This window comes from Mustela nigripes, chromosome 1 (assembly GCF_022355385.1).
Source record: "Mustela nigripes isolate SB6536 chromosome 1, MUSNIG.SB6536, whole genome shotgun sequence".
NCBI lineage: Eukaryota > Metazoa > Chordata > Mammalia > Carnivora > Mustelidae > Mustela > Mustela nigripes.
In genome coordinates, this window is record NC_081557.1 from 228,127,851 (window position 1) to 228,142,882 (window position 15,032).

Sequence of the window (15,032 nt, forward strand, 5' to 3'; positions counted from 1 at the left end):
TACAGATCATTCATTTTGAGTGTCACATAATATTTCATTGAGAGTATACTATACTTAATTTTCCACATATGTTTACTCTCTCTAAGTCTTCTTTCAGTTCTTCAAATTACACATTTTGATTGTAGGTATACCAACATATACATCAGCTCTTAAAATTAAATCAGACTGTTTCCTTGAATCTCAGCTAAATCTTCATTCCTTAAGGAAGCATTCTTGGGTTTCCCTGACCACATTAATTATCTTCATTGAATATATGTGTTCATCTCTACTGAACTAGTAGTTCTTTATATGGTTTGGTCTCTTGTTTATTCTATTAGTCTTTCTTCTCCACTATGTTATAATCTCCAGCCGGGCAAATCCTATATTTATCCCCAGCGCCTAACATAGTGCTTGGCACTTAGCAGATGATTTAAGTAAATGTTTGTTAACTGAATTATTTGCAGTGACTATTTCTCACTAATATTTTTGTTTGTATGAGCAAATTATCTTATGACATCTCAAAGTGTTGATGAACTCTATGCGGAAGTGGATACACAGATGGAAAACATGAAGGTGTATGAGAATGTAAGAACAGCTAACATCTGGGTTGTTTTCAAAACTATAACAAAACACTGGTGAGGACCGTATAGAGACTATTGGGATCATAGATGGAACTGTAATTATTTCAGATTAGCTCAGCAAAATTTCACACATTTGATCTAGGTCATATGTTGAGAACTGAAAAAAAAAAAAAAAACAGCAGAATTTAGCGTCCCTTTTTTTTTTTTTTTTAAAGATTTTATTTATTTATTTGACAGACAGAGATCACAAACAGGCAGAGAGGCAGGCAGAGAGGAGGAAGCAGGCTCCCTGCCGAGCAGAGAGCCCGATACGGGGCTCTATCCCAGGACTCTGGGATCATGACCTGAGTCGAAGGCAGGGGCTTTAACCCACTGAGCCACCCAGGCAACCCCCCCATTTTTTTTTTTAATTTGAAAAATGAGTCTGTTGGATTAAGAGATTTCTGAAGTGTTTTCTAGAGCTTCCATTTTAGGTTTTTATGTTTCACACACATAATAGCTAATTCATTTACAACATTATCATTTTTCATGTTAATTGGTATTTTCTTACAGGCATCAGAACTCTATCAGTGAACTTATATTTGGTATCACTGTGCAGAAGAAACCCCCATACCTGTTTTCCTGATTCTGTTTTGCCATAAGAGAGACACTAACATAAGGTCATAATGCTACTAGTGTTTCTTGAAGCATTTTATCATCACTACTTGAGATGAATATTAAAGCTTTTCCTCTCAAAAAATAACTATTGTATCCCTCTTTTATTGCTGTAGTCATCCTTAATTTTTTTTTTAATTTTGAAATTACTATTATCCATAGTCATGTAAGTTATGGAGCGTCCTATAACACTCCACCTGATTATTTTAGCTGAAGAGTCCTCTTAAAAACCACAAAATAATGTTGCCTTAGTTCCTGTTAGCAAAAGTCACTGACTTTGATTAACTGCTTTGCAATCCAGTTCTGAACACCTGCTTTGCCATTGGTTTGTTCTGCTTATTTACCATCCATCTATGTTCTGTCTCCTCACAGTTTAGCTACAATTAGAGCAAGATTACTCTCTTCACCCACTTCCAGAGAAAGAAACTTCTTGTATTTAAGACCAAGCAAACAATAAATCAATTTTACAGGTACTGTGATTTCAAAAGGCTTGTTTGAGAATATAAATAATCAGTTTTTAAAAATTAAAATCTCAGGGGCGCCTGGGTGGCTCAGTGGGTTAAAAATTAAAATCTCTCCTAAAATTTTCGTTTTAAACCCTTCACCTATGAAGCTTATTACAATGTTTGCTTTGATAATGTATCAAGAAGCTGAAAGGAGTATTATCAGCTATGTTGTCCTAAAGTTGAAATGGAATGCATCCCTTCCTCTGCCTCTTACCTTCTATTGAGTTTACTTTCAATCATTTGGTCTTAACCACTAGATGGTGTTAAAACTAGTAAGGCATTCCATGTGCATGGGGTGGGAATCTATAGAATAAGTATAAAGAATTGAAGCTTAGGGGTTTATTGGATATAACATAATAAATCAATAAAACATGAAAACATAAAATTTCTGAATTCAAAAATGATCAAGTATTTTCTCATTCCTGTTCCTTATTTCCCAACTGAACCATATACTTTCTTTATAAATATTCATACTTTCAAACTTATTTGACATTTGAGGTTTCAAAAAATATACTAAAATGTTATTTAATTTTTATCTTCTCTTTGATTTGTAGAGTCGTATTATTATTTTTGGAAATGACAATTTCTAGAAGTTGGGCTTTGTGGGTTATATTATTTAACTGCTTAACACTCATACATATATCTCTATCAATTATATGTCTTATAATCCCAACTTAAATATTTCAGAAATTGAATTATTTACTCTTTCTTCTACCCCCACAGCAAATATTACTGGTAAATAAACGTATCAAGTTGTATTAGTCAAGATTCTCTAAAGAAATAGAACAAATAGGTTATAGATGACAGATAGATAGATAAATAGAAGATAGATAAATAGATAAACAGAGAAATATTCATTATGAGGTATTGGCTCACACAATTATGGAGGGTGATAAGTCCCATGCTTAGCTATCTGCAAACTAGAGACCTAAGAAAGCCAGTGATATAGTTCCAGTCTAAATCTGAAGGTCAAAGAATCAAGAGCAGTTATGTCCAAGAGTGGGAGAAGATAGATGTCCCAGCTTAAGGAAAAAAATCAAATTTGCCTTTTTTTTTTTTCATTCAGGAACATCCAGTAACAAAATGGATGATGCTTACTAACACTGGTGAGGACAATCTGTTAATTTAGCCTACCTATTCAAATGCTAATCCTTTCCAGAAATGCCCTCACAAACATACCCGGAAATGATGTCTTACCAGTTATCTAGGCATCCCTTAACCTAGTCATGTGGACACACAAAATTAACTGTTGTACCAATGCTCCATAAATGCTTGTTTAAAGCTCTAGTCATTTATGTAATCTATTTTATAGGTTCTCTCACCCCAGAGCCTTTGGACTACCGTCTCCAGAAATCTATACACAAATAACTTCAAGAAAATTAGCAAGGCTAGAGCTTGGAAGTGATGACCTCATTGTCTCCCCTACTGAGATTCTTGAGGCAACACATGACTATAATTTATTCAGTCTTCCCCTAGAGGATATCAGGTGCTCTTCTCTCTTACTCTTGTTCTACCTCCAGGCCTCATTGTTAGTTGTTCTGTTTTGTAGCTTTGTTACTTTTCAATAGTAGGTTTTGCCTTTGTGGTGGATATCCTCAGCTGAGTGTAACTGCTGACTCTCCCACACATCCTTTCATCACATCTTCTGATATATTTCTACCATAAGTTGTTACAGAAAGTAGGAGGTGAGTGGGTGAGTTCTTAATGAATATCATCTGTAGTTCCATACGTTCCAAAATAATATGCAAAAAAAGGACAGATCTTCTTTTGAGCAATCAAATATTTAACAAAATAGCAACCTGCACTATGATAAACCACTCTTCACCCCGGGAACATGAGAAAAATGTCTCACTTGGGCATTTTCTTTCTTGGTCAACCTTTCCTCTTTTATAATTTCATAAAAGTTAAAATAATGAAATAAAGACTCATATTTCCTTTATTTCCTCCATATTTCCTAAATTGTTAAAAGAAGGAAACTTAAAATTTGTATCCCTATCATCTAGACCAAGAGTAGCAAACTCACACCCTTCAGGCTTAATTTGTGCTGCTCCGTTTTTTTTTTTTTTTTAACTTTTTTAAAAGATTTTATTTATCTATTTGACAGAGAGAGAGAGAGATCCCAAGCAGGCAGAGAGGCAGACAGAGAGAGAGGGGGAAGCAGGCTCCCTGCTGAGCAGAGAGCCCCATGCGGGGCTGGATCCCACGACTCTTGGACCATGACCTGGGCTAAAGGCAGAGGCTTTGACCCACTGAGCTACCCAGGCACCCCTGCTGCTCCCTGTTTTTTTTTTTTTTTTTTTTTTTTTTTTTTTTTTAAATTTTTTATTTTTTATAAACATATATTTTTATCCCCAGGGGTACAGGTCTGTGAATCACCAGGTTTACACACTTCACAGCACTCACCAGATCACATACCCTCCCCAATGTCCATAATCCCACCCCCTTCTCCCAAACCCCCTCCCCCCCGCAACCCTCAGTTTGTTTTGTGAGATTAAGAGTCACTTATGGTTTGTCTCCCTCCCAATCCCATCTTGTTTCATTTATTCTTCTTCTACCCACTTAAGCCTCCATGTTGCATCACCACTTCCTCATATCAGGGAGATCATATGATAGTTGTCTTTCTCTGCTTGACTTATTTCGCTAAGCATGATACGCTCTAGTTCCATCCACGTCGTTGCAAATGGCAAGATTTCATTTCTTTTGATGGCTGCATAGTATTCCATTGTGTATATATACCACATCTTCTTGATCCATTCATCTGTTGATGGACATCTAGGTTCTTTCCATAGTTTGGCTATTGTGGACATTGCTGCTATAAACATTCGGGTGCATGTGTCCCTTTGGATCACTACATTTATATCTTTAGGGTAAATACCCAATAGTGCAATTGCTGGGTCATAGGGCAGTTCTATTTTCAACATTTTGAGGAACCTCCATGCTGTTTTCCAGAGTGGCTGCACCAGCTTGCATTCCCACCAACAGTGTAGGAGGGTTCCCCTTTCTCCGCATCCTCGCCAGCATCTGTCATTTCCTGACTTGTTGATTTTAGCCATTCTGACTGGTGTGAGGTGATATCTCATTGTGGTTTTGATTTGTATTTCCCTGATGCCGAGTGATATGGAGCACTTTTTCATGTGTCTGTTCGCCATCTGGATGTCTTCTTTGCAGAAATGTCTGTTCATGTCTTCTGCCCATTTCTTGATTGGATTATTTGTTCTTTGGGTGTTGAGTTTGCTAAGTTCTTTATAGATTCTGGACACTAGTCCTTTATCTGATATGTCGTTTGCAAATATCTTCTCCCATTCTGTCAGTTGTCTTTTGATTTTGTTAACTGTTTCCTTTGCTGTGCAAAAGCTTTTGATCTTGATGAAATCCCAGTAGTTCATTTTTTCCCTTGCTTCCCTTGCCTTTTGCGTTGTTCCTAGGAAGATATTGCTGCGGCAGAGGTCGAAGAGGTTGTTGCTCCCTGTTTTATAAGAAAGTTTTATTGGCACAAGTTACTCCCATTCATTTGCATATTTTCTGTGACTGCACTTTGCACCACATTGGCAGAAGTGAGTTGTAACAGACCTCAGTAGCACACAAATCTTATATTTACTCATTTGCCCTTAAAAGAAAGTGTTTGCCAACACAAATTTGGAGTTAAAAAAAAAAAATTTGTTAAATAAGTGACTTAATGGAAAATATCACCTATATTGATGCAAATTTTCACTCTAAATCAAAAGGTTTGTAAAAATTGAGTTTTTTCTTAAAATATGACACAAGAGGGGCACCTGGGTGGCTCAGTGAGTTAAAGCCTCTGTCTTTGGCTCAGGTCATGATCCCAGGGTCTTGGAATCAAGCCCTGCATCAGGCTCTCTGCTCAGCAGGGAGTCTGCTTCCTCCCCTCTCTCTGCCTGCCTCTCTGACTACTTGTGATCTCTGTCTGTCAAATGAGTAAATAAAATTTTTAAAAAGTAAATAAATCAAAAATTGGTTTAAAAAATATGACACAAGAGATAGCTCCTGTTTTATCTACTGAAATACAAGATGAAATTTGATTTACTTGATTAGTCAACTTGCCAAAATAACTGGCTATGGTAGTTTTTGTTTCTTTGTAGGTTGTTTTGGAAACTGATATTTCTGAGTGTTCTAATTAGTTTACTGAATTGCTGATTCATTTATATATCATATGGGCTAAGACTTCCTGAAATCTGTTGAGATTATTCGTTCCGTAAAGAAATAGTATAATTTCCTGACACACAAGTCACATAATCAAGTAAGATAAAAGGGTTTAAAAAAACAAAAACAGAAAACAGGTTTTACTTTTTACAACAGATTGAGGATCACAGCCGAACTGAGAGGAGACAGGGATCTCCCCACACATACATAGCCTCCTCTGCTATCAATATACCCCACCAGAGTGGGGTATATTTGTTAGAACTGATGAACATACACTGACACTTCACCCAGTATCCTAAGTTAACTTTAGGGTTCACTTTTGGTATTGCGTGTTCAGTAGGTTTTATCAAATGTATAATGACATGGGTTTACCATTATAGTATCGTAGCTAATAGTGTCACTGCCCTAAAAAAAAAAAACTTACACCCTACCTATCCATCCTTACTTCCTCACTAACCCCTAGAAACCATTAATCATTTTACTGTCTCCATAGTTTGTGTTTTCTATAGTATCATTGCCTTTCCCAGAATGTCATGTAATTTGAATTATAAGTACATAGATTTTTCAGATTGGCCTTTTACACTTAGTAATACATATTTAAGATCCCATGTCTTGCTATGGCTTGATAAGTCATTTCTTTTTAGTTCTGAGTAATATTTCATTGTTTGCCTGTATGTAGTATACCTATTCATTCACTTACTAAAGGACATCTTCGTTCCTTCCAAATTTTGGCAATTATGAAGAAAGCTGCTACAGACATGCATGTTCAGGTTTTGTGTAAGACATAAGTTTTCAGTTCATTTGGGTAAATAGCAAGGAGTGTGATCACTGAATTGTATGGTATGACTAGGTTTAATTTTTTTTTAATTTTTTATTTTTTATAAACATATATTTTTATCCCCAGGGGTACAGGTCTGTGAATTACCAGGTTACAGCACTCACCAAAGCACATACCCTCCCCAATGTCCATAATCCCACCCCCTTCTCCCAAACCCCCTCCCCCCAGCAACCCTCAGTTTGTTTTGTGAGATTAAGAGTCACTTATGGTTTGTCTCCCTCCCAATCCCATCTTGTTTCATTTCTTCTTCTCCTACCCACTTAAGCCCCCATGTTGCATCACCACTTCTTCATATCAGGGAGATCATATGATAGTTATCTTTCTCTGCTTGACTTATTTCGCTAAGCATGATACGCTCTAGTTCCATCCATGTTGTCGCAAATGGCAAGATTTCATTTCTTTTGATGGCTGCATAGTATTCCATTGTGTATATATACCACATCTTCTTGATCCATTCATCTGTTGATGGACATCTAGGTTCTTTCCATAGTTTGGCTATTGTGGACATTGCTGCTATAAACATTCGGGTGCATGTGCCCCTTCGGATCACTACGTTTGTATCTTTAGGGTAAATTTGTAAGAATCTGCCAAATGGTCTTCCAAAATGGCTAAACTACTTCACATTTTTACCAGCAATGAATGATAGACCAGAATTTGATGGTGTTAATGCTTTGGATTTTTGCCATTCTATGATGTGTGTTTTTTGTCTCTAACTACAATCTTGCAATGTTTTCAAAATTTTAAAAATAGGTTTTGAATATTTGGGAGTGTGGTAACATATACAACATTTCTCAAGATAAATTGATCACTGAACCATTTTACTGTGAGATAGCTTATAAAATAAATGTCCCTGGGAAAATGCTGATAATGTTTCTCTGGTGCCTAGCATAATGCCTGGCACATAGTAGCTGTCTGTGGATATTTGCTGAATAAATGAATACTTGAGATTGAGGCTCCGAGGGATATCTGGGTTGGCTGAAGTTTGAATGAATTTGGATATAGTGGGATAATCTTGGGCCTACATGCTGAAAAGGAAGCCAGCACTCAATGCAGAAAAGTCCCAGGGCTTAAGCTGAAGCTATTATATGAATGTTCTATTTTAATAAAATGAGTTAATTAAATGGTTAATTCTAGCACTGAAATAGAAGTAGACTTATGAGACCAATTAATTTCATTTTTTGTGAGTCCATATATTTGGCCAATATCTTATAATAATGCATTATTCTTTGGCAGCCTACAGTAGTTGCTGATGGCAGTTTTCTTTGTCAGAACTGTTATCAAACTATGCTATTAAAAGAGATTTATTTAGTTAGATTTTGGTGGATCTGTAACAAATAAGCAGGCAGTCTAAGCTGTTGTCTAACATACAGGAATTTGGAGAGACTTTTCTTTATCTCTTGGCTTAAGCTATGGTTTATCATATTTTGAAAATGGTCTGAGCAAGCCTCTCCAAATGCATCTCATACAATTATATATCGAAGCTAGCATTTTATTCTGAAAAGGATGTTTATATAGTTTTGTATTTGGTTTCATACAGTCATCTAATATCAGATTTTTGTTGATTTAAACACATTTTCCCTAGTTCTTATTCTAAATAGTAAATTTATGTTATTTTATTTTACAATGAAGAAGCTAAATTCTAGAGCAGGTTTTAGTGCTATATTAACACTGAAAGTATGAAATACAGTGGTGTTTATGAATTTAATACTGATCTGTCCTTTAAGTCAAATTTGTTTGAGGATTCAATTTTATGGTTTTTAATTTGTATAAAGTTTTTTTTAATTATTCTTTATAGTAATAAGTATCTTACAAGTATTGCCCTTGTCAGTTTTCAAAGGTTCTGAAATGATTTAGCCTCTTTTTTTTTCTTTTTCTAAGAGCATTGTGGAAGTAGTTAGGTCTACTTTGAAAAATTTTGTAAATAAACCAAGCATGATAAAAAGTAATCCAATTCTTGAAAGTTTACCATTGCTGCTGAAATGTAAATTTGTAGAGATGCATTTGTAGTTCTTACTATTTGTATTATAGTAATCCATAATATTAGGATATTTTCCAAAATATTTTTTGATAAGGGAAAGCTTCCATTATGTATGTGAAGGCCCTAAAAAGTCTTAGAATTCTTACACATACAATAGGTAGTGAGCACAAGTTAAAGTTTAACAAATAGTGCTACAAATCAAACAGTAAAAGTGATTTGTAAATCACTGTTTTAGAACACTTGATCTATTTCCTCAAGGGGACAATGCTATGAATGATCAGACTGAACTAGTTCCACAGGCTTATACAAGCCATAATAAATAAAACACTGCCAAGAGGGATCTGCGTGGGAGATAAGGCCAAAGGGGCAGAGATCAGACAGTTGGTGGGGAAATTTATGTGCCATGATCAGATTTGAAAAATGTGTTGTAAAAAGTGGGAAACACTAAAGGTTGTTTGGAGTACTGAACTAGATTGATTTGGGTTTTAAAAATATGTCTGTACAAAATTTAAAAAAATTAAAAAATTAAAAATAAAAAAAATATGTCTGTACAAGTGGGTTGCATAGTAAGGCTAATGTAAGGATGAAAAATTGGGAATCTATCACAAAGTTCCAGAAATTGCATGAGAGCCTGACCTCTATGATAATTCGAGGAATATATAATGTTGAGCAAGTCCCTGAATGTTAAGGGGTGGGTGGTGGGGAACCATCAAGGAGAAGGAGTAATTCCAAAGCAAGAAGGTAGTAGAAGAATGCAAGAACAGTGAATATCCAAAGAAGTTGAACTTTAGGGAGCCAGGACTGGATAATGAATCCAGGAATAAAAAACAGAGGTAGCATTCCCTGAGGTAGACTAAAGAAGGAGGTTATAGGGTAGAGATCCTGAAGCAGGAGGAACCATACCAAATCAATTCTAATATTTACAAATTTTTATATACATACAGTTGCTGTCTCTATGATTACAAGCCAGATATTTGAATTTCAAGGAGTGACTATCCAAATATGGTATCACTACATAGCTTTCAAAGTGACTCAGATATTCAACGATTTAATATCTCACACCTCACATAAATATATTTATGGAAAAATATTTTTAATTCTATTATGGAGGTTCTTCTAGTTCTTGTTAGATAACCTTACTTAATTATTTAATTGTATGTATTTCATTCATAAAAACTTATCTATGAAGTTTGCAAATTCAGCAAGGTGACTTTGAGTTTTCAAAAATATGGTTCCATGCCTAATTTAGGACCCACTGCTAAGCCATGACACTATTAAGACAACCACATGGTTTTGTTTTGTTTTATTAAATCTCATATTTTTGTGATATATGTATTTGATAATGCTCATTTTTGGATCTTGTCCAGTTAACTTTTATTCATTTGAGCTGATGTATAGGAGAAATATGGGAAGATAGTCTAAGATGACATATATAGTGATTCACTAAGTATCTTAACTGACATAGTCATGAATCCATTTGAAACTGTGCATATAGTATACTTTCTGATACATGAAGTTATCTGAATATTAAAAGACACATGGCCCTTGATAATATACTCATAGATGAATTGACTGTGGACTTTCATTGGCAACTGCTCATACAAAGACTCAGGTAAATTTAGCTTACATTCTCAAATGTCAGACTAATTGGGACTTCAGTCCTACTGGATCTACAGCATATCTAAGTATGGTTTCTAGAGAACATAATTCGGGGAGGGGGATAAAAGAACATAATCTGGTTCTGGTGCCCAGTAACAATATAAAACTCAACAGCAAGAATTAAAATAGCAACATGAATAATTAATATTTTTTAGGATACAATTAAATCTTTTTTATACTATTTAAATTTTTTCTTCTAGGAATTCCTAATAAATTCATATTAGAGCTTTTTCTCCTCATTTTGTTTATAAGTTGTGTTAATGATCTTTATAACATTGTATTATTTTTTATGTTATTTTGAGGTAAAATTGGTATATAACATTATACTAGTTTCAGTTGTATAACATATAATTCATATAATTCAATATATGTATATACTACAAAGTGATCACAATAAGTCTAGTTACCATCCATCATCATACAATTAACTCCCTTCAGAACCTATTACATCCACTCCCAACTGTCTTCCCCTGATAATCACCCATCTGTTCTAACTTTGAGTTTTGTTTCGTTTCTTATATTCCACATATGAAGGAAATCACATGGTATTTGTTTTCATCTTATTTCAGTTAGTATAATAGCCTTAAGGTCCATTCGTATTTAGCAAATAGCAAGATTTTATTTTTTATGGCTGAATAATATCTCATTCTATATATTACCACAACCTCTTTATCCATTCATCCCTTGATAGATACTTAGGTTGTTTCCAGATCTTGCTTGTTGTAAATAGTGTTGCAATGAACATAGAGGTGCACATATCATTTCAAGTTAGTGTTTCATTTGTTTCAATATCCAGAAGTGGAATAGCTGGATCATATGTACTTATATTTTTAATTTCTGAGGAAACTGCATACCATTTTTCCTAGTAGCTGAATCAGTGGAATTTTCCACCAATAAAGTATAACAGTACCCTTTCTTCACATTTTGTTCAATATTTGTTGTTTCTTGTCTTTTTCTATTAGGAAAGAGGCAATATCTCTTTAATTTGTAAGTGGCTTTAATTTGTAAGTCCCTAATTATTAATTATGTTGAAAATCTTTTGATGATGCCTGTTGGAAAAATTCTTTGGAAAAATGTCTATTTAGATCCTCTGTCTTTTTTTTTTTAATCTGATTGTATTTTTGACATTATTGTATTGTTTGAGTTCTTTATATTGTTTGGGTATTAACCCCTTACTGGATATATATTTTGCAAATAATTTCTCCCATTCGATAGGTTGTCATCTAATTTTGTTGGTGGTTTTCCTTGCTGTGCAGAGGTTTTTTAGTTTGATGTGGTCCCATTTGTTTATTTTGCTTTTTTTGCTTTTGTTTTTAGAGTAAGATCCAAAAACTGAATGCCAAGACTTATGTCAAAGAGCCACCACCTATGTTTTCTTCTATTTACCATTAAAGGTCTTGCATTAAAGTCTTTTATCCATTTTGAATTAATTTTTCTTTGTAAAGCATAAGGTAGCAGATCAAATTTCATTCCTTTACATGTGGGTGTTCAGTTTTCCTAAAATGATTTATTGAAGAGCCTGCCCATTCCCCATGGTATTTTCTTAGCTCCATTGTTATTAATTAATTGACCATATACATGAGGGTTTATTTCTGGGCTCTCTATTCTATTCCATTGATCTATGTGTCTGGTGTTAATACCATACTATTTTGATTACTATAGTTTTGTTTTATCTGAAATTAGGAAATGTGATATCTCTAGATTTGTTCTTTTTTTTTTAAATTTGCTTTGGCTGTTTGGGGTCTTTTGTAGTTCCATGTAAATTTTAGAATTATTTATTTAGATTCCATGAAAAATGCCATTGGAATTTTGGAATCTATAGATTACTCTGAGTTTTAGGGACATTTTAACAGTGTTAATTCTTCTCATCCATTAGCATGACATAGATTTCCATTTATTTATGGCTTCTTCAATTTCTTTCATCAGTTGTTTATAGTTTTCAGTGTACAGATCTTTTATCTCCTTGGTTAAATTTATTCCCAGGTATTTTTTTAATGCAAATGTAAATGGTATTGTTTTTTTAATTGCTCTGGTATTTTCTTACTATTGTATAAAAAGGCAACAGATAACTGAATAACAATCTTGTATCCTGCAAACTTAATGAATCAAACACGGTGTGTGTGTGTGTGTGTGTGTGTGTGTGTGTGTGGTGTCCTTAGTGTTTCCTGTATATAGTATTATGTCATCTCCACATAGTGATGGTTTTACCTCTTTCTTTCCAATTTGGATGTCTTTTATTCCTTTTTCTTGCCAAGTTGCTCTGGCTAGGACTTCTAATATGTTTAATAAAAGTGGGGATAGCAGGCATCCTTGTCTTATTCTTGGTGTTAGAAGAAAATATATTAGCAGTGGGTTTATCATATATAGCCTCTGTTATGTTGAGGTATGTTTCCTCTGTACACACTTAGTTGAGAGTTTTTAGCATAAGTGAATGTTGAATGTTGCCAAAAGCTTTTTCTGCATCTACTAAGATGATCATATGATTTTTATCTTTTGTTTTGTTGATGTGGTATATGATATTGACTGATTTGTGGATATTAAATCATCTTTGCATATCTGAAGTAAACTCCATTTGATCATGGTGCATGATCCTCTCAATATGTTGTTGAATTTGGTTTGCTAATATTTTGTGGAGAATTTTTGCACCTATGTTCATCAGGGATTTTGGCCTATAAATTTTTGTGTTGTTGTTTTGTGTTTTGGGTTGTTGTTTTTGTTTTTGCGATGTCCTTTTCTGGTTTTAGTAACAGACTAGTAAAATGGATTTGGAAACATTCTCTTATCTTTAATTATTTGGAAGAATTTGAGAAAAATAGGTATTAAATCTACTTTGAATGTCTGGCAGAATTCACTAGTAAAGCTGTCTACATGCTGGATTTTTGTTTGTTGGGAGGTTTTTTTTTTTATTACTGAGTCTATCTCCTTACTAGTAATCAATCCAGTCAAATATTGGATTTCTTTATAATTCCTCCTGGGAGATCGTATGTTTCTATGTATTATCCATTTCTTCTATGTTGTCCTATTGTTTGACGTGTAATTGTTCACGTCACGTGTAATTGTCCTTTGTTATAGAATTCAATAACAAAGAAATAGAATTCTTTGAAACAGAATTTCCTTTTTAAAAACTGTTTGTTTGTTTGTTTTATTTAAGTAATTTCTACAGCCAGCATGCAGCTCAAACTCATGACTCCGATATCAAGAGTTGCCTGGTTTTCCAACTGAGCCAGTCAGGAGACTCTCTGATTTTATTTATTTAAATCTTCTTCTTTTTTTTTCACCTCATGGGGGTGGAAGTCTAGCTAAAGATGTATCAATTTTTTTAAATTTATTGCATTTATTTTTACTCTATTCTTTAATATTATTATCTTCCTTTATTCTTCTTTTCCTAATTATTTTAGGTATTAAGTTAGAGTATTCATATAAGATTTTTCTTGTTTCTTGAGGTAGGCCTGTATTACCATGAACCTCACTGTTAGAACAGCTTTTGCTAGATCTCAAAGATTGTCAGTTGTATTTTTATTTCATTTGTCTCAAGGGATTTTTAAATTTCTTCTTTGATTTTTTCATTGAGCAATTGGTTTATTAGTGCATGTTCTTTGGGCACATTTTGTTTAACCTCTGAATGTTTGTGATTTTCCTTTTTTTCTTGCAATTGATTTCTAATTTCATACAATTGTGGTCAGAGAGGATGCTTGACATAATTTTAATCTTTTTCAACTTACTGAGACATATTGTGTGGCCTAACATATACATCTTAGAGAATGTTTTTATTTATATTTATATTTATATATATATATGTGTGTGTGTGTGTGTACACACACACACACACATATATATATTCCATTTGGTCTCATGAATTATTTAAGGCCAATGTTTCCTTATTGATTTTCCATGTGGATGATGTAGCCATTGATGTAAGCAGGATATTAAAGTCCCTTACTCTTATTGTACTGGTGTCAATTTTTCCCATTAGCTCTGTTAATATTTACTCTGTATAGTTAGGTACTCCTATGTTGGGTACATAAAATATTTTGAAATGTTATATCGTCTTGTTGGATTGAGACTATCATTATGTAATGTTCTTCTTTGTCTTTTATTACAGTCTTTGTTTTAAAATCTATTTTGTCAGATATAAGCATAGCTACTCCAGCTATCTTTTCATTTCTATTTTCATGGATTATCTTTTTTCATCTTTTCACCTTTATTCTGTGTATTTCCATAGATCTGAAGTGAGTCTTTTTACAGCAACTTATAGATGAGTCTTTTTGTTTGTTTGTTTTTGCTTTTGCTTTAAATTCAGTCACTTTATGTCTTTTGATTGAATAGCTATAGACAGTTTGAATCCAAAGGTAGTCCCCTAGAAGAATTCCTTCTCCTTCAGGAGAGGAAGTCAGTCTGTGTTCTCTTAATGGCTTCAGTAAGTTGCACCTACATTATGGAGGGCAATCAGCTTCACTCAAAGTTTACCCAGTTCAATGTTGAACTCATACCAAGAACACCTTCAAAGAAAGTTCCAGAATATTTGACCAAATATCTAGGTACAGTGTCCCAACCAAAATGACACATAAAATTAACTATCACAGGCACATTCTATCTATAAGCAAAATAGTGTCTTCCATAATTTTTTTTTCATATCATGGAGTCTAATTACTTTCCTATAAAATAATTCCTAGTCT